Source organism: Dendrobium catenatum, unplaced genomic scaffold, assembly GCF_001605985.2.
Source record: "Dendrobium catenatum unplaced genomic scaffold, ASM160598v2 fragScaff_scaffold_847, whole genome shotgun sequence".
NCBI classification, from domain to species: domain Eukaryota; kingdom Viridiplantae; phylum Streptophyta; class Magnoliopsida; order Asparagales; family Orchidaceae; genus Dendrobium; species Dendrobium catenatum.
This window is the reverse complement of record NW_021319309.1, coordinates 7,451,571-7,473,524: the sequence shown is the minus strand read 5'-3', so window position 1 is coordinate 7,473,524 and position 21,954 is coordinate 7,451,571.

The following is a 21,954-nucleotide window of genomic DNA, read 5'->3' as shown; positions in this document are numbered from 1 at the left end:
AGATGGTCACTGTACAATGGTAAAGATATCAAGGTCTATGAAGATATTTTAATTTTAGATAAAAGATTGCTACTTTGGCCTACTTTTGTTAATCCAAATGATGAAGGCAATTTAACAGTTGATTGTTTTATATGTGACAGAAGCTGGAATATGACAATGCTAAGGAGATTCTTTGGGAAGATTTGATCAATTTGATCATTTCTATTAAAATACGGAGCGATTTGAATGGAGCTCAGTTGGAATTGATTCATCAATTCTTTGGTAAATCTGTAACCTCTCTAGTTTATGAAGCTTTGGTTTATGATAATACAGATCTATTTTATTGGAAATGGTTTAGAAAGATGAAATTAAGCCCAAATGTGAAGATATTCTGGAGGAGACTATTTAACAACGCCATTCCAACCTTTCAATTTCTCTGTTACAGAAGATTGCAAGGTTTTAATAAGTGTCCTAGAGGGTGTGAGGAGGTGGAGGACATTGGACATATAGTCTATAGTTGTAGGAAAACTAAAGAAGTGATGGTTGTTTTAAACAAATGGGGCTTCGGTATTCCGGATTTTTATTCCAAGGAATATTGTATAGATTGGCTGGGCAAACAAAATTCTTGGATGAGGAGTTTGTTTTGTAATTCTATTTACCATTCATGGATAGCTAGGAACTTGATTGTCCATGAAAGTAAAAGCTTAATCTCGGTGATGATTACTTCTAATTCTGTTTGTAGTACAGCATCCCAAAGAAATTCCAGCTTCACGTCTTCAGGTAATGACGGTGCAAATCAACCTTCCAGGTTGTCTAATTCTTGGCATCCTCCTCCACCTGATTGGATCAAGGTAAACATAGATGATTCTCTACATAGCTCCTACGAGGCTAGTATTGGAGGGGTATTTAGAGATCATCAAGGGATATTTTTATTTGCTTTTGGCAAGTCTCAGATACATTGGGATGCTGCAGCTTTAGAACTTCAATCTATTCTAGCTATCAATATGGTGGTTAAAGATTGGATGCTTGACTACAAAGGCATTATCATTGAAGGGGATAACTCCAATATTATCAAGTTCATCAAGGGAGTGGTGGAGAATGGTGGTAATGATTCTATAGACCTATCTTTTATTAAAATCTTTAATTATGTTATTTTTAATTGTATTGATAGGGAGAACAATAAGTTGGCTGACCTCTATGCTAACTTTGCTTGCTTTTGTTCTTTTTTGTTGGAATGATGTTTCCTTGGATAATATCCCTCCTTCTTTCATTAAGTTATTGGAGAAGGACTAGGATGCTTGTATAGAGTAATTCTGGTTTTTGTTTAATAAAGAATTTTCTGCTTTTGTTTAAAAAAAAAAAACATACATAATAGAAATAGTAGCCATAAATGGTTCCATAATTTGAGCACTAAGGAATTCACCACCCAAAGAGGAGGGGGGTGGGGGCAGCTTGAATAAGATCAGACTGAATATTAACCACTTCATTACCATCCACCATTGTATGATTCAAAATAGCATTAACAAGAACATTCAAATTGCCCTCCTGCACTTTAGAATGCCTGAACATTTTTTTTCATTCTTAAGGTGCGGATTGGAACTTTCTTTGTAATATTAAGAAGTTGTTTAGTTTTGATACTATTTTTATCCATCTTATTAAAAATTGCAATGAGGAATCTAATTTTTTATCATTGTTAATGTTAAAAGCAAAGGTTTTTTTAAATTACCCCGTGGCCTTTTAAAATGTGTTCTGATCTATCCTGCCCTTTTCATTATTGCTACTGAGTATTTATCTAGAGGCCAAGATAACCTTTTTAAGAATTCTCCTAGTCTGTATTTTAGAACTTTGGGTAGTTTTCTTATGTCTCATTTACTTTTTACTGATGATTTTATCATTTTTTATGAATGCTTCTGTTAAAAAGATTAATAAACTTATGGGTTTTTTTCATCAATTTGAAATAGTTAGTGGTATTGCTTTAAATAAACACAAGTGTTGTTTTATTGCCTCCAAAAAGTGTCTAATTATCATATTTTGGCTATTAATGATTTAACTAGTTGTGTTTTTAGTCATTTGCCTATTAAGTACCATGGGGTACCTCTTTTTAAAGGTAAAAAGAATAAATTTCTTTTTGATGAAATTATTTTTCTATGCAAAAAAAGCTTATGTCGTGGGACTCTAATTTTTTAAGTTTTTGGGGTAGATTAATTCTTATAAGAAATGTTCTTTGCTCTGTGCATGTTTATATTTTTCAAACAATTTTTCCTATAGCAGTGATCTTCAATTAGGTTGACTGTGTTTTCAATAAATTTTTCATTAAAGAGGCTACTAGTAATTCTAAAATTATCTAGTCCTCTTGGAACAAATGTTGTGGTGTTCTAGAGGAGAGATCCTTGGGGTTTAATTGTTTGAATGATTTGGCCTATTCTTTCAAATTCTTGGGAAATCTAGCGTTAATGTACTACAGGACGCTTGGATTCTAGATAAGTGTCTTCTTAAATGGCCTACCTTTGCAGGATTCTTTGATGATGACAAAGCTTCTCTTGATTATTTCATAGAAGATGGAAAATGGGATATCATCAAACTGAGACAATTTTTCTGAGAAGATCTTCAGAAAATCATTGAAGGTGTGCAGTTTTACAACAGTGCATCTCAAGATCAGATGGAATTGAAGCTTCAATTTTCTGGTAAAACTATCTCAACATTGTTAATAGAAGATAATCTTAGAGATTTAAATTCAAATAAATTGTTTGCTTGGATTCATGAACTACAAATCAATGCTCGGGTAGAGTTATTTTTGTGGAGATTATGTATTGAAGCTATTCCTACTGAAGTTTTTCTTTTTAAAAGAAAACTTTTGGTTAACTGCTTATGTCCTATGGGATGTGGAGTGATTGAAGACCTTGATCATGTCACCTCTAATTATTCAAAACTTGTGGAAGTTTGCAAGGTATTACAAGGTTGGGGATTCCAAATTCCATATTTCTATAACTGGAATGAATTCAATTGTGGTTTCAGGTGATAAATAAAGGAAGTCCTAATGGCAGCAAGGATTTATGTTCTGATAGTATGGATGGTTTGGAATAATAGATGTAAGGTTAAGCATGGAAAAATTAGAAATAGTAAGGTAGTGATTGCTTCTTATGTTTTAAGCATTCTTAGCTCTACAAAAAAGGATATCTACCGCACAGACCACTGGGATGCTTATCAGTCCAATGGACTGCTCCTACATTATTGGCTTCCCCCTCCACCTGGGTGGCTTAAAATTAATCTTGATGCAGCACTTAAAGAAAACTATAAGGCTGGTATCAGTGGGGTGGTAAGAGATGAAAAAGGTAGATTTATCTTTGATTTTGGAAGAAAGAAGTTGCATTGGGACAGTGCACAAATGGAGCTCTCTGCATTCAAAGCCTTGAAAGGAATATGTCAAGAATGGATAAGAGATGTAAAAGGTATTATTTTGGAAGGTGAAAATAAAAATGTTCTCCAATATCTTCAGAATTTGTACGACAATCCGAAGATTATTAGAGAGAACTCGGATGATGAAGATCTCTTATTTTTTAGCAATTTCAATAATGTGATCTTTAATTATGTTAATCGCAATTGTAATAAGTTAGCGGATTATTGTGCAAACTTAGCTTTATCTTTTGATTTTGATTGGGATTTGTTCCTTGAGAATAACCTTCCTTTCTCTTTTGTTAAATTAGTAAAGGAAGAAAGTGAAAGATTGTTGATTCCTCATTAGCTTGTATTTAGGCTTTTTGGTGCCTTTTTTTATATATTATTGCTTTAGCATTTCTAAAAAAAAAAAATTATGGTATAACGTTTGTGCTAAATTGAGCCTTTGAGCTAATTTTGTGCTTGCTAAGTATTGTGTGGGTAAACATCTAACTACTTGTAGTTTTAACATTAGCGATTCTAAAGTGTGGAAGAGACTTTGCAAAGTTAAATGGGTTGTTGAGCCTTTTTTCTCATAGGATCTTGGTGGTGGTGATAGTTTCTTTTAGCAAGATCATTGGTTGGGGAATCAATATATTGACTCTATTACTAACACCTCTTCCACTTTGACAGTTAAGGTGAATTATTTTTTAAAGGAAATTTATTGGGATTATGATAAACTAGTTAATGTCTTACATGTATTTATTATTCAACAAATCTTAAACCTCCCCCCTTAACACTGACTCGGTTGATGTTCTTTTATGTGGTTTATCCAAAGATTATTGTTTTAGATTAAAGGATTATTGGCATGCTTCTAGATCTAAGAATAAGGTCAATAATATTTTTCCTATGCTTTGGCATAAAATTATTCCTTTGATGGTGGTGGTTTTTATTCAAAGAATTTTCATAAGGTCATTCCTATGGATGATAATTTAATTAAAAGAGGTTTTATCTTACCTTCCAAATGCCAATGTTGTTATCACGTGGAGAATATGCATCATATTTTTCTCTATGGTCCTTCAGCTGTTAAAACATTGACTTATTTTGATGGTATTTTCAAATTGAAATGTTTAAATGCTAAAATGACTATTAATTCTATACTTTATGCTTGGTTAGTTAATTCCGAAGGTCACGTTAGAAATATTAAACCTTCTCTTGTTGTATCTTTGGTTGGATACGAATAATTCTCTCTTTAAAGGTGTTGGTATGAATCATAATAGAATTATCCAAAATGTGAAAGATAAGGTTTTGGCTCTTTATTTAGTTAAGTTACTCTCTATCAAAAATTTTTTTAAAGAAAATTTTGTCCCTTTTAATTTAGGACTTTTGTTCGAGGATGATCTCCTCTCTAAAGACCATAGGCTTTTCATTGGACCAAACCTCCTCATATGTTTTAAAAGATGAATGTGGATGATGATAGCTTTACGTTTGGTTTTGGTGGAGTTTTTAGGGATTATTATTGTAGTTTCATTATGGCTTTTGCTTGTCCTTTGCAAAATTGTGATATTAACTATGATATCATCTTAGCTATTATCCATGGTTTAAGATTATGCTTGTCTCTTGATTAAATTAACATTGATATTGAAGTTGATTTCAATTATTGTTGTTAATTTTTAAATTCTAATGAGGACATGATGTGCAATTCTACGTTCTTTTAGCTGGTGAAAGATATTAAGAACATACTTATCTTTATGAACTATTCTTATTATCTTAATTACAAGGAACGTATTGGGTGTGCCAACTGGCTTGTCAATTTGGGCTGTGACTTAAATTACTTTACTTATTATACTGATTTTAATATTCCTATTCTACTAAAAGGTCTCTTAAGATTAGATAAAATTTGTATGCCCTATGTTAGACCTTAATGCTTTCTATTGGTTGGTTCCTTTATAATTAGTTTTCTTTATTATGGTGTCTGCTTCTCCATTTTTCTCCTGGGGTTTTCAACTTTGTTGGGTTTCTTTCCTTATGCATTGTCTTTGTTTGGTTTGTATTTTCACTGCTTGGTCTGGTTTTGTTTTTTCCAGATGTCTTGCTCTATGTAGCTTTGTTCTGGGTTCTTTGCTATACAGGGGCTGCTACTATAGTTTTGTTGTTCCCTAGGTTGTTAGGTTTCCTCTCTATTGCCTTTTTCCTAGTCGGATATGTGGTTCCTATTTACTCCAGAAACTTTACTTGGCTGCCCTGTTTGGTGGTTTTATGTCCTAGCCTTGCCCCATTACCTTGTGGGGGTTGATTTTTCTCCGGAGCATCATGTTATTATTGCCTACTGCTTCCATTATTAAGTTAGTGGTTATGCTTTATTTCTTTCCTTTTCTTGTTTTGGTGTTTTTGAACTGTTATTGGTGTTTTTTTATTGTTTTATATTTTTAGCTGAGAATTTTTTGGATATTGGTTTGAGTTATGATTGCAGCGGTTTGTTAGTTGATGGTTTTCCTAGTTGTTTCTATCCTACCTACATGTGCTGTTACGAGACCTAGTTGTGGTTGTATTTTATGGCTGTGGGTATTTATGAGAGTAATGTTTTTTTTTTAATAAAAATGCAACTAATGCATTTATATTATTAAAAATAGGAAAAGAAGAAAAAAACTTATCCAATGCCATCAGATTCCTCATTTAATATAGAAATAAAATGGAGAGGAACCTTATGAAGTACTAAATTGGCCCAAGTGAAGGAGCTAAGGATTACATAATTAGCACACAGAACCGCTAATTTATTACAATTCCTATCAATACAATTGAAACTAAATTATGAAAATCTTTAAAAGGTAATTCAAAATTATGTTTACCTTTGTAGAAGACCGATTGAAAAAGATTGATGATGTTGGAATTATCACTTTCAATAATGATCCCTTTGCAGTTATGCATCCAATCATTGAGAACTCCCTTGATGGCATGAATAGCTTGAAGTTCAAGACTTGAAATATCCCAGTGTACACATGATTGACCAAAAGCCAACAGGAACCGACCTTTGCATTCCCGAAATACACTTCCAATTCCTCCCTTATATGATTTTAATAAGGACACATCTACATTAACCTTTATCCAATCGAGTGAAGGGGGATGCCAATGTGTATCCAACAGTAAATGATGCTGTTTAGCAACCCATTTACTCGATCTGAAGCTAGAAAAGTTTGTTGAATAAGAGACTAAGCTAATTTCTACAGAAGCGATGAAAAAGGAAGATAGATCCTTTCCTTCATGAACCAATTTGTTCCTACCTTTCCAAGAAAAGTAAATAACATTACAAAATAAATTGGTGGTCCAAAAGTTCTGGAGAGATAACCAAACCAAGCATTCTTCCAATGAATTGAAAACAAGAATTTTAAAGCCCCATTTTTCCAGATTTAGAAAATTACTTTCAAGCTTTTTGCATTTGATTACCACATGTTCAACATCTTCTTGCATATTAAAATTCCTAGGACAACCATTATGCATTTATAATCTTCTATAGCAAAGAAAATTGGAGGTTGGAATTGCATTATGGAATAGTCTCCACCTAAATCCTTCAACCCGTGGAATTAACTTGGCTTTCTTTATCCATTCCCAGTAAGCTGCTTGTTTTGGGTTTTGGATAGATTCTTCAATTACAAGTTTAGAAATTGAATTCACAGAATATTTAAATAATAGTTCCATATTGTTGGAATGAAGATCAGGATTGATTGGAATATTACAAATCAGTTCTACAAGATCTTTGCCAAAGTATTCATTAAGTTCAGTAATATTCTAGAAATCCCCTATGATGAATCTTTCCACTTTGACTTCATCTGTGAGCATAAGATTAACAAAGGAATGCTATTTGTTTAGTCATTTATCAAGAATCCAAATATCATCATTAGCATTGATGGAGTTGCCATTAGCAATCTCCCATATGACAATTGGCTTTAAAAAACTCCCTCCTTCATTATTAATTTTCCAAGCTATAGAACCCAATTTTGAGTGGAATCTATTTCCATAGAGCTGACCAAATTTCGGAAATAGAATTTTATGTAAAACATATTCACCTTCTTGATTATTCTCCAAGCTAATTTAGCTCTTAGAGGTCCAATTTTTTCAATGCAAGAAAGAAGACCTCTTCCGCCTTTATCAATTTTCTAGAAATTGAACACATAATTTTCTAGTTCACAGAATGGATGCCAAAGTCTCCAATTGATTTGTTCCAAAAGAAATTTCTGGAAATTCTATCTAAATCACAAAGAATACTTTTAGGAACCAAGGTATGAGTACAATGATATATGGAGTAAGATAGCAATACCGATTTGACCAAGTGAATCCTCTCAGGTAGAGAGATTAATTTTGATCCCCAAATGTTAGACATTTTGATGGCTTTTTTAATGATGCAGAGAAAGTCCTCTCTAACATGTCTTCTAAGAGAAATTTTTGTACCCAGGTATTGAAGTACCTTGACACTCTTCAACCTCATGATACGAGAGATACGTTTAACCTTCCTTTTGCTGACATATTTTCCAAAAAGGATACAAGATTTCTTTTCATTTATTTTTTGGCCCGTCCAAGAACAAAATTCATCCATAATGTTCTTGATCTTTTTAACTGAGGAAACTTTAGCTTCTGAAAAAACTATTATGTCATCCGCATAAGTAGATGAGATAACAAAGGACTATTTTTATTGATTCGAACTCCAAGATCCTTTCCACCTTGGTAGAAAGCATTAGTAAGTAATTGAGTACAAAAGATGAATAAGAATGGCGATAGGGGACACCCTTGCTGGAAACCACAATTGGCTTCAATCCATCTGGAATAGTTCCCATTAATCAATACAGAGAATTTTGGATTCCTTACACATTCAAGGATCAGTTGGGAAATGTATGAGGAAACCCAAAATAGATTAAATCTTTTTCCAACGTAGACCAGCCCATAGAGTCAAAAGCTTGTTCCATATCAAATTTGAAGGAGACCAAACCTTTAGAAGCTTTTGAAAATTTGAATTTGTGAAAAATTTCTTGGGCTACTAGGATATGATCAGAGAAGGATCTATTTTTCAAAAAAGCTGCTTGTTCAATTTAGATAATTTTTGGCATAATAGAAGATAGTCTATTGACTATCATTTTAGTAGTTATCTTATAAACCACATTTCAAAGGCTTATTGGTCTGAAATTTTAAGGAGATTTTGGATTTAATACCTTGGGGATCAGCACCACAATAGTGTCTTTCCACTTTGGGTTCATGATACCTGATTTATAAAATTGGTTCAGAGCATTCCATAAGTCTATATTTACAATATTCCAATATCCCTTAAAGAAAGAGTAAGTTATTCCATCAATTCCTGGTGACGTGAAGTTCCCAGAATGCATACAGACCGTATCCATTTCTTCAAAGCTGAATTCTCTGTTTAAGCTGCTGGAATCTTCTTCATTCAGGTGAAAAATAGGATCTGGCCAACCGTCCAAGATACATCTCCTGTAATCCCATTTGTTTTCAAAGAAGCTAACTAAAGATTCTTCAATTTGATGTTGGTCTTCAACCAACAGACCATTACAATTGATGATAGAGCCAATGAAATTTGAATTCCTTCTAGCACTTGCGTAAGTATGAAAAAACTTTGTGTTGTTGTCCCCTTCAGTTGCCCATTTTATTTTAGCTCTTTGTCTCCACCAAGTGTTTATTTTGGCTAAGATCAAATTGTATTCAGAGACCTTAGTTTTAAGAAGCCAAGAGTCCTCATTAGATAAGAATCCTTCCTTGCTTTCTTTGTCTTGAAGTTCTAGAATTTTTCCCAGAATGATTCCTTTTGATTGCATCAGATTTTTGTGATTCTGTTTGTTCCAATAGAACAATGCTTTCAAAGCTCTTTCCATTTTCAGATTTAGAATTTGGCCCTAATCTCCTGAAGTTTTCTTCATCCAGATTTTCTTTATTATTGCTGCATATGCTGGATTTGAAATCCAGATATCCTCAAAACGGATCTTTATTGTATTCAGATTTACAATAAAAAAGGTTGAGAAGAATGGGGAAATGATCAGAAGCGATTCTTGCTAAATGATTGACCATGATCCGGTGTGGAGAGCAAAGAGCCATAGAGTTGAGGTAGCACCTATCCAAGCGTTCAAGAATTCTATCTACTTCAGTTTTATTGTTGCACCAAGAGAACTTGGGACCAACACATCCCACTTCATGAAGATCATTGGAAGCTAAAAAAAGATCCTTTTCTCTAGATCCCAAGGAATAGAAGAATCTCTTGCCACCTTTTTTGTCTTCTTTATTGAGAAGACAATTAAAGTCTCCACCAAGCACCAATGAATTCTCTTCAGAAGAATAAAATTATAATATTTCCCAAAGATATCTTCTTTTATAAGCATCTTCGCTTGCATATATTGAATCAGTTCTCTAATTTCCTTTATTTAAAACTTCAAGATCCCCAACTATGAATTGTTGTGAAGATTCTAGGACTTTGAAGGAAGTAGCATTTGATCTTCATTGAACTAAAATACCAACAGATAGGCCTTCTGAAGGGACTTGGAAGAAATCCCATTCTGATCCAATTAAAGAATTTATTTCCAATCTATTGAAGGAAGAAACTTTAGTTTCAAGTAAACCCAAGAATAAGACTCCATTGTCATTCTCAAACTCCTTGAGAAGCTCTCTTCTTTATAGCTCCTCTATAATTCCAGAAATAAACGGATGACATCATGGTAAAATGGGGGGATGATTCCCCATTTTGTCTTTTGCTTCAATTTCAGTTTTTCTGCTTCTAGTGGTTATATTGATAGGACCTAAACTTTTAAGTTGTTTGAGTCCCTTCCTTCTATTCTCAGAGCTTTTCACATAACTTGTTCCAGATTTTCTTAAAAATGGACTTTGGACAGATAATTCAGGAAGAGCTATATCCTTTTTAGGGATTGACAGTTCTCCTTCCTCAAGATCATCAACTAGCACTTTGAACTTGTTAAAATCACATGGGAATAAATTGGTCATACATGGATCATTGGTAGCTTTAGCATGAGGAATGGATTCTTCTTGGATTATAGTTTTGGTGGACTTAGTTTCCAGGATTTCAACATTATCAACTAGTTTGCTAATTTCACCATCAACCAATGTTTTGTGAACCTTCTTATAAATTTGAAATGAGGAGGTGATTCTTCCAGCTTTTGTAGAATTTTGAGGAACGAAATTCTTTCTTGGCTTTTGTAAAATTTTATTCATTCGGAAGTTCACATGAATCTAGGGCCCGTACTCATATTTGTTATCCATAGATTGGTCATCTGAATTAGCTGGAATAGTATTGTTTTTAGGAACCTCAGTTTTGTTGGAAGCTTGAATTTCTATCAATTCAGGACAATTACTCTCCATATGCCCAATTTTCCCACAATTGAAGAAAAGGTTTGGGAGTTTTTCATACTCAATTCTTTGATAGAATTTCCAGCACTACCTTCAACCCAAACACCCATTGGGAGCTTTTCATCTAATTTAATTCAGATGCATATTCTGGCAAACTCTCTCCTTCTCCATTGAAACATATTACCATAGATCATATAAGGTTTTACAATAATGGATGCAATCCTTCAAATGTTTATTTCATCCCAACATTGTAGAGGCAAATTTGGCATTTGGATCCAAACCGGTGCCGAGAGACCTTTTAGAGATAATGGAGAGAAAGATAGTGATCATCTGTCCAACCCTATTATGTTATTCCTAACATACCATGGTTCATTTGAGAAGACCAAGTCTAAAGCCTCTTGTTCATCAAATGCACAAAGAACCCATCCCAAACCAAGCATAGTTAGGTGAAATTTTCCATATTGAGACCACTGCTTCCTGAGTTCCAAGCTGATCATGTGGAAAGGTATGTTTTCTCCAAAAACTTTGATTACCAAGGCTTTGCTAAGTTTGCTAGAGTTTTCTGATTCCATTATAGCATGAAGTTTCACCAGATTATTGTCTCCAGTGAAATTATTTCCAAAGTCTAAATTGGAAACATTGATATTAGATTTTTTATCCCATGCCTTTGCTGTAGTATTGCTATTAAATTTAGTGGGAATATTTAAAGAATAGACATTGCCATTTTCTTTCGCCAAATCACCTTCTTTACAAACACGTATAGTGTTCAAATTGTTTGTCTTGTTTACAACTACGGATGACTCCGTAAAAAGTTCTTTGAAGCTTAGACCATAAGATTTAATGATTACTTCTTTATTAGCTTCCACGGCATTCTTTGAATTCTTCATCTCCATGTTTTGTAGAATTTTTGATCCAGAAGAAGATTCATCAGAACTAAGGAGTTTGGATTTTCCAAATTCAGGAGAATTTGGAAATTTTTTGACAGCCACGTCATCATCAAAAACCACATTCTTGCCTTTACCAATGGTTTCAAAGGACTTTTTATGCTTCAGCAACCCAACCTCATTAATAACCAGTGGTTTCCCTGTCTGGAATTTTGATTTACCATCTATAGTGAGCGAATCACCAAAAGCGGGAGGGGCAGAGGTCGAATCCAGTCTTGATAATGAAGGAATGGTCGAAATAACATGTTGACCAGAGGTAGGTCCGCCAGCCGCTAGAGGAGGCCGGAGACCATCCGCCGCCATAAAAAGCACAAGACCGGAATTTGAAAAGGAAGGTTTATCTCTCTAAAAAAGTTTATAATTTATGGGAGTAATGTTGTGGACTGGGTCTATAGTTTTTTTGTTCAGGGTTTCCACTGTGGTGGGGTTGTTTTGGTTATTTGGAGTGGTTCCTAGGGTTAATCCTTTTATCTGAGTGTCTTGCTTTTGGTTGTTTATTTAGGGACCTATTATTAGTGGGTTCTTGATGTTTTCCTGGGGGCTCTTTTGTGTATTATGCTGGTGGCTATTATGCCCCTCAAATTTTCTTTTCTACTATTTTGCTTCTCCATTCAGGTGTTTTTTCTTTTAGTGTGTGGAAGGATCCTCTTTTCTTTGTGATCCTTTTTTCTATAGCTCAGAGTAATTTATTAGGGTGTTGATGTATGGGCTTGGTGGTAGGATTAGGTGGTTTTTGGATTACCCATGTGATGAATGCTAGTTTGAATTTATCCTTAGCTCTATTAGTATGTACCCATATTTGGGATTTAAGTCGTGGAATGGTTTGGAGTTCGTTATTAGCTTGCATGGATTATCATACTACTTATCGTTCATGCTCTTATATTTTATGAATTGCAGTAAGCATACCCTTGATCATTAATATGGATTTTTAAAGATGTTTTTTAATATTGGGTTAGAGCATTTCTTTGTCAACTATGGGTGGTTTTTTGCTCAGAAGCTCTATAATGCCTTATTAATTCTCAGGTGGATTTTCTTATAGCTGTGGTCAAAATTTTTTGTAGAAAGATTGTTCTTCATGTTTTTCTTAGTATCTTTCCTTTTAGGATGCTTATGTATAGCATCATTAGCATATTACTAGGTCATCTTATTTTTTGGCTTAGTGGAAACTTTCGGCTTGTAGGTTTTCTTTTACTTTGTTTCGTTACTCATTTGAGCATTAGGGAGTCGAGGGTCCACCTTGAGGACCATGTAGCCACTTTTTAATTTAATTCGTAGGCCAGTTTACAAGTTTTAACCAAAAAAAAGAAAAAACAAAAAAAACAAAAGCTAAGGTCAAAAGCCTAAAAAAAATAGCTAAGGTCAAAACCCTAGTCTTTATTTTACCTACCTAGTAGAGTACACCATGCATGACATTTAATTATTAGCCTTAAACCATATGCAAATTTCAACTTAGTAGCTTCATGCACTAAAATCATCATCCCTAGCTCCCCATGATAGGGGTTAACCTTGTCAACTAACTTGAATTTGGTCAAACTAGCGTAATAAGTTAATACCATATATTTATCTTATAAATCATGCATCATTCCATGGAACTAACTCAATTAAAAATATGAAAGCTCCTAAAGGATTGGAAATCTTTAGGTCACATCTTCAGGATAAAGGTTGACTTGGTCAACTCAAACAAAAATTGGTTAAATATTCCTTGCTCGAGTCAAACTATTGTATATGATTAATTAGCCAATCCTTATGACTCAAGCCTCATCAACTTGACCACCTAAACACACTCTAGATATACCCTATCCATTTTATGTTTATTTGACTTGGTAAAATCACATGGAATGGTGAAATCTATGCTAAACAATGCCTAATACATTTAAAAGATAAATTCGCTAAACTAGAAATCTTATATTTGACTAAATAAGCATCTAAAGGATCTATAGGTGGCAAAACCCACTTTGGTTAGTATTCATTTTTATATGAGGTTATCAAGACGTTTCCAATTCCCCTGATTGATGATCCAATGGAGGATGGTTGTACACTTGTCATCCATTAAGATCGCAATCATCTCTCAATCCAGCCCTCAATCAACAATCAACCCAATCTTCACACAACAGCCTATCTAGTCCTCAATCATGATTAATCAAATTTAAACATCATTATGGATGCTATTGTTAAAAACAACTCAAGATCAGCCATTAAACTCCAAAATTCAATCCAAATTCAACATTCCAAACCAGACATCAAGGTTAGGGTATATGTCCTAAAATAATTTCTGGGTGACTTTTCTTTCACCTTGAAACTGAGGCAATTCGCATCGCATCTGATTTAGATTTTGTTAAATGCATGTAAATATTACATGTCTCTAGTGCCAACCCTTCAAATTTGAGCTCTTTTTAAATACACTATCCTAGAAACTAGGTTGATTTCTGAAGGCTACAAAACCTTCAATTATTTACAACCTATGCTATTAGGCATGCCATCCAGTGGAATTTGACTATAACAACATCCCTTCAAAACTTTCCAACCACACTAAAGGCCTTTGTTAAGATGTTTTGACAACAAACCTATACTTTTTTACACCCAATTTGATCCAAGGTTTACTAGGGATAAAAATGACCAAAATGCCCTTTAATGTGTTTTTGGTCTTTTACCAAAAATCCAACATGACTTTCACTCCTCAAGCCTCAAAACCTATCCCAATGGATCTAAAATGCTCTTAGGAACTCATTGGACCAAAAGTTATACTTTGGGTCAACCTAGGTTGACCTAAAAGCTCATTAAGGGTCAAAATTATTAAGTTGACCCAAATGACTAATCCAAACCATGAAATCACCCCCTGCGAACTCCAAATATCAATCCAAACCTGTTGAGGCCAACCCCTACTCCTCGGTCAACGTAGTTTACCAAGTCAACCCAACTTTACCACACTAACCATAAACCCTATAATCACTCAATCAAACACTAAATCAATCACAAATTCATGTAAAACACTTTTACCTCCTTTTAAGTGGTTTGTACTTGATTGACCTGTTCACCTTATAAATAGTTGTCTTGGTCAACAGAAAAAAATTCTTGTCAAACTAGTCTTGTTTGGTTCAAATCCTCCCATTCACTCAAACTGGATCAAGCCATGCTTGGCCAAACATTTAAACTCATCCCATTACACACCTTAAACAAAGTCTAATTATGAGTGAGCCAAAACTCGTTAACTTTAACCAAGTCAAGTAAAAATTCTTTGTTAAACTTCACCCTACATAACCCTATTTATTCTCCAACAACAACAACAACAACAACACCACTACGTGGGGTCGGCTACATGAATCCTTTTTCTCCATTGTGTCCTATTAAAAGCCAAATTCTCGTTTAAATCTAATAAAGAAAGGTCATTCCTAATATTTTCTAACCAAGTTTTTTTAGGTCTACCCCTACCTTTCTTAACACAAGTCAAATCTAATACCTCTACTCTCCTAACTGGGTCGTCGGAAGGCCGCCTTTTTATGTGACCAAACCATCTAAGGCGACTCTCTCTAATCTTATCTTCTACTGGAGCTACTCCAACCTTTTCACGTATATGCTCATTTCGTATCCTATCTCTAAGGGTAAAGCCACTCATCCATCTAAGCATCCTCATCTCTGCCACACTTAACTTAGTATTATGCTTCTCTTTTAATGGCCAACATTCGGCACCATAAAGCATTGCAGGCCTCACTACCATCTTATAGAATTTTCCCTTAAGTTTGAGGGGTACATTTCTATCACATAACAAGCCCGATGCATTCCGCCACTTCAACCATCCAACTTGAATTCTACTGATAATATCCCCATCTATTTCACCATCACTCTGAACAATAGATCCAAGATACCTAAAACGTGTACTCTTATTAATGACTTGATCGCCCAAAGTCACAATCCCCTCACTAGGACTATTACTGCTAAAATTACACTCCATATATTCCGTTTTAGATCTACTCAAGAAAAAACCTTTAGACTCTAAGGTTGACCTCCATAATTCAAGTTTACCTTCAACTCCCTCTCTAGTCTTATCAACAAGAAGAATATCATCAGCAAAAAGCATACACCAAGGTACATCATCTTGCAAATGTCTAGTGAGAACATCCACGACTAAAGCAAAAAGATATGGGCTTAAGGCTGATCCTTGATGTAACCCAACCGAAATAGGGAAATACTTGGTCAAACCACCTTGTGTTTGAACACAAGTAATAGCTCCTGCATACATATCTTTAATGATTTGAATATAAGCATTATTAACTCCTTTCTTTTCAAGAACTCTCCATAGCACTTCTCTTGGAACTTTATCATATGCTTTTTCTAAATCAATAAATATCATATGTAGATCCTCCTTATTTTCTCTATATTTCTCCATCAAACCTCTTAATAAATGTATGGCTTCAACTAACAATGAAAATGTATTTAATTATTTTAAAATTTTAAATATTGATAAAAATAAAATTTAAGTTAAAAAAATTCAGATAATATATCAGATTTTTAAAATTTCAAATATTTTTCTTTAAAATTAATTATAAATTTTAAAACTTAATTTATTTAAATAATTCAAATTACTTAAACATTTTAAATATTTACATGATATTTTATTAAAATTTGTATTAAATATTTTAAAAAACTTAAAGTTAAATTTGTATTATTTTAAATAATAAGAGGGGCCTCTTAAATGTATTTTATTATTTTGATAGTATTTTAAAATTTCAAATATAAAACTTATATTTTAGAAATATATAAATGTTAAATTTTTTTCTGTTTAGAGATCCTATGGAATTTTAAAAATAAGTTTAGAGTGATTTAGTAAAATTAATGGGGAAGGATTAGTTAATGATTGTATTCCAATTATTCACTAATCAAATCTTATGTATATTAATTACCTTTGATATTTGCATGTTTAGGATGCACACACCCACCTAGTTTTAAGGCTCTCTTAGATTTCGGATTTGACTGTGGTGTTTTTTTGTGCATTTATATATATATTTCAAGGGTTAGTTACATTAACTTAAACCCACATAATCTAGTGACATCATTAGGACAATAATTAAGGACATGTCTAAGAAAGTTAGAATAATTTTAGAAAATAAGATATTCCTCCCATTGACATAAAATTAGAATACTTTTGACATAGTGATATGGTGAGCCCATATAAATTTTCTTACTATTTTTTTAAAAGTAATTGAACTCCTTAATTTTTTTATTTAAGATTAAAACCTTAATTAACCCTCAAAACATCCAAAAAATCTAATTAAAAAATAGAAATTAAATAAATTACTTATAAAACCTAAAATTTATTAGAATTAAAACCTTAATTTTAGAAAAATAAAACCCCTTTTAATTGACATTAGATTTAAGATAAATTTAATTTTAATTCAAAATTAATATTTAACAAATTTAATTAATTATAAAAAATTTAAACTTCAAAAAAATTTCCAAACACATGGGAATCTCTTCTTAGGTTATTCCTGAATTTTGGAGTTGATTTTAAGGAGTTGAAAGTTCACTTGAAACAAAATCCTTAAAAGCCCTCAAATTAATCAATTTTTAAAAATTCCAAAAAAATACTAAAACTTCAAAAAAATAAAAATTAATTCTAAAAAATTCCATATCAATAAAACTCAAAGTCATTCAACTCTAATTAAATTCTAATAATTTCTAAAAATAACAAACTTCCAAAATCAAGTCAAAGTTAAAAAGTCAACTCTGCTATCAACCATAGTTCAAATTTAAGGTTCAAATTTCAAAAAATTATTATGTTTTATAGAAAACACTAAATTAAGCAAACTAATAGTCTAATTAATCATTAAAAGGTCTATTATTTATTAAAAATTTAAAAATTTCAAAACTATTTATTATTTAAAAGTCAACTTTTTGATCCGTAATTAATGCAATTAAAATAATTTCATTAATTATAAAAAATCCAATTATTAAAGAAAACTCCAAAGAACATTAATACAAATAACCACTCTAGAGATGAAGTTTCTAGGGTGAACTACTCTAAGCTATAGGGCTACTTATCCTAATTAGGCCTCATTTCTCGTGCCTTCTGGAACAACACCACAAATGAATTCAATGGAGTATAAAAAGAAAAATTAAGTTAATTTTGAATGACTTAAATAAATTAAAATCCTTTTTTTAACTACATTAATAAGGTTTTTAGGTTGGACTACTCCTGGCTGTGAGGCTATGTTTTCTAAGGAGGCCTAGTTCCTTGAACCTTGTGGCACATTTCATGAACTTGTTGATGGAAAATATAAATTAAATTAACCTCTTAAATCAGCAATTAACATATATAATTAAAATATTTAAACTCTTTTACCTTTAATTAATTAAACTCTTTTGATTAATTAACCTTTAAAGCATATCCTAAGCCAAATTTTAACATATGAAAACTTAATTCAAATATACTTCTATCCTTTAACCATCAAGCATTCTGAACATTAGATAACTCTAACAAGTACCCATTTTAGTACTTACCCCAGTGACACGACCTTCAACTTGCACTTTAGATGGTTGCTAGGGCAACCAACTCTAGTTTAAGCTGGGATGATGTTTACGTTACTATTGTGTGCCACGTTTTTGAAATTTTTATTGCATGTTATGATTGAAATGCTTGATGTTAGTGTTTATTTACTTTTGCATCACTATGTGCATTGATGACATTGATTATTTGTTAGGTTACCCCAAGGTTAGGGATGATATATGCTAATTTATTATTTTGTAGGTGGTCGTGCTCATGTAGGATAATAAAAGGTGGCTAATAAATAATAATCATAAAAATAATAATGATGCTTCATCTTTCTTAGCCCCCAAATAAATAAATATATGACCAAGTATGGTTGGATTGAGTAATTTTAATTTCATTATATAACTACTAAGGATCATTTTATATTTAAATGCTTAGTATAACCACCAAGAGAGTTTCTAAATTTCTTTTTTATTTCAATGTAATTGATTCAAAGTTAAGAGTTATGATAGTGCCTTTTGAAATTGGGATACTTAGACACAAAATCTAATTCCAAAGAGGAAAGGATATCCCATAGGGGGATAGTCCTTTTCTATTTGGATGCTCAATTTTCGATCACTACACTACCCAAAGTGTGAAGAATAACCTCCCCCTTGGGGTAGAGTTTTCTTTCCGATTTGGGTATGCAAGTGCAATGGATCCAAAGCACTCAAACAGGAGAGGACTAAGGAGTTGAAGATAGAAGAGTATCCCACTAAAAGTCTACTTGCATCTGTCCTAGGATTAAAATTTAGGTTTATGGTTAGTGGTGCACAACCACTTTTAATTTATGTAATTTTGGGTTGTAATAAATGGGGCACTTTCCTATAGATATTAATTTTAGGAATTAATTATATTTTATAAGAAAGGAATTAATAATGCTTATATTCAAATCATTAAAGATATGTATGCAGGAGTTATTGCTTGTGTTCAAACATAAAGTGGATTAACCAAGTATTTCCCTATTTCGGTTGGGTTACATCAAGGATCAGTCTTAAGCCCATATATTTTTGCTTTAGTCATGGATGTTCTAACTAGACATTTTCAAGAGGATGTAATTTGGTATATGCTTTTTGCTGATGATATTCTTCTTGTTGATAAAATTAGAGAGGGAGTTGAAAGTAAACTTGAATTATGAAGGTCAACATTAGAGACTAAAGGTTTTAGAGCATTTTCAAGAGGATGTACCTTGGTATATGGTGTGTAATTTTAGTAGTAATAGACCTAGTGAGGAGACTATGACATTGGGTGATCAAGTCATTAATAAGACTACACATTTTAGATATCTTGGATCTATTGTTTAGAGTAATGGTGAAATAGATTGGGATATTATCAGTAAAATTCAAATTGGATGGTTGAAGTGGAGGAATGCATCGGGCTTGTTGTTTGATAGAGAAGTATCCCTTAAACTTAAGGGAAAATTCTATAAGATGGTAGTGAGGCCTGCAATGCTTTATGGTGCTGAATGTTGGCCATTAAAAGAGAAGCATAATACTAAGTTAAGTGTGGCAGAGATGAGGATGCTCAGGTGGATGAGTGGCTTTACCCATAGAGATAGGATACGAAATGAGCATATACATCAAATGGTTTGATTAGCTCAAGTAGAAGATAAGATTAGAGAGAGTTGCCGTAGATGGTTTGGTCACATAAAATGGTGGTCTTCAAATGACCTGATTAGGAGTGTAGAGGTATTAGATTTGACTTATGTTAAGAAGGGTAGAGGCAAACCTAGAAAGACTTGGTTAGAAAATATTAGGAATGACCTTTCTTTATTAGATTTAAATGAGAAGTTGACCTTTAATAGGACACAATGGAGAAAAAGGATACATGTAGCCGACCCCACGTAGTGGGATAAAGGCTTGATGTTGTTGTTGATTTTTTATTTTCTTTACTTGCATAAAGGATCATGCTTACTTTTCTTTGTTTTTTAGTGCTTGTGTGTCAATTTCATTTTAACATGGATATTCAGAGGCTCATGAGGGTACACCCAAAATTCTTATACTAAAACAAAAATAAAATTTTATATATTATAGAAACACTAACAATATAAGAAGTAAGCTAAGGATCGTTAAGAGTTTGCATAAAACATATTTTTACCTTCTCTTCCTTGCAAGGAACCTCCCTTATACAGGTTCAGGCAGACCACATGTTTGCATAAAGCATATTTTTACCTTCTCTTCCATGTTTTCATAAAGCCTTTTTTTAAAAATTGCTTAATTCCATTTTGTACATTTAGTCGAGTTGATCAACATGCATTACATTAGAAACCAAAAAAAAGTAATGTCTTAAATTTTAATTACATTTTACTTAAGTATTTCCACCCTATATAAGTAAAGGGAGCAATTAGGACAAGCTCTAAATATCAGTCCAAATTCTTAAAAACCTTAAGAAAAGTGACCCTATCAATCTTTCATAAACTAACTGGAGTCATTGATATTAAATTGCTTAGGTGGTTAGCTGGCTCCCCAACCCAGGCCAGGGTAAATATAGGTTTTTGCACTATATTAGTTAGCTTTTGGTCACCATTATTTTGTGCCCAATTTAGATATAGGTTTTGTGGTAGATTTTTTATCATAAGACAACAAACTTTTGAAATGTAATCCAAAATATCTAAAAAATTAACAAACCTAAATAAAACATTTTCTCTCAATCCAAATTTTTAAGCCCAACACAGCGTAGGTCGGGGCACTTCTGAATTATTTTAGAATCCCAAAGTGCCTCCTACCATTCATCTTATGACCCAAAAATAAGTGCTCCATCTTTTCCAATCCCATTTAAATTTTTAAAATTCTCATCCCATGATATCACTCCTAGAAAATCTCTAAGCAAACTTTTTTCCATTATTTTAATTGAGAGTATTCGTAGGAGACTCTGATTTCATATGATGTAATTAACTACAAGAGATTGCACTTGTAGGAGATTTAATACCCACTTTATGTTTTTAAATTTAATTAATATTTCTTTTGGGAAATCAAATTTATATGGATTGTTATCAACATAATCGAATGATTATTAATTGATGATATCTTCTTTCTTCATGGAGATATAACAGTTGTCAAAACAATTTAAATATAGAATTTAGCAATCACTTCGCTTGATTATTGTAGTTAGATATCTTACTAAACTTCATTTAGACCCCACTGGGTCATATGTGGTTGTCCCTAAAATCAGGCTACGAGATTCAAGAAAAAATCCATAATTTCAGGTCTAAACCCATTAAGACATTTTATCTCTGCCATCCAAGGAAGTATACTATACCTTATTGTCCATTCAACCTTAGAATTGAAAATTTAAATTTAATTCCTAATTTTCCCAAAGAAATTAAATTTAGATTTGCTTTCCACCTCACAAGGAAAATAACTCTTTTCAACACTAAAAAAATAATTAGTCAAAGTTATAAAACTAAAGAAATACTAATGTAATCAAACTTCATTTGAATTTAAAATCTCTCATTCACAAGTTAGTTTATCTTACTCTAGTGATCTCTAGAACTATCATACACTTATTCAAACTTAGACAAAGACATGGTTTACCTTAGAAAAAACTAAAATGTTCCCCACATTAAAAATGACTATAAGTCATTTTTTTATTTTCCCCAGCTAGTATTTTGTCTATAGTCTACTCACAAACATCCTAGTCCACATGTAAATTATCTGTAGAGCCATCTTAAATGATCCTACCATTAGATAGAGATCCATTGCATGGAATAGTACAAAATATATACGAAACTAAAATTCTAATAACATTCCAATTTGATACCATGTCAAGCCAATCTGT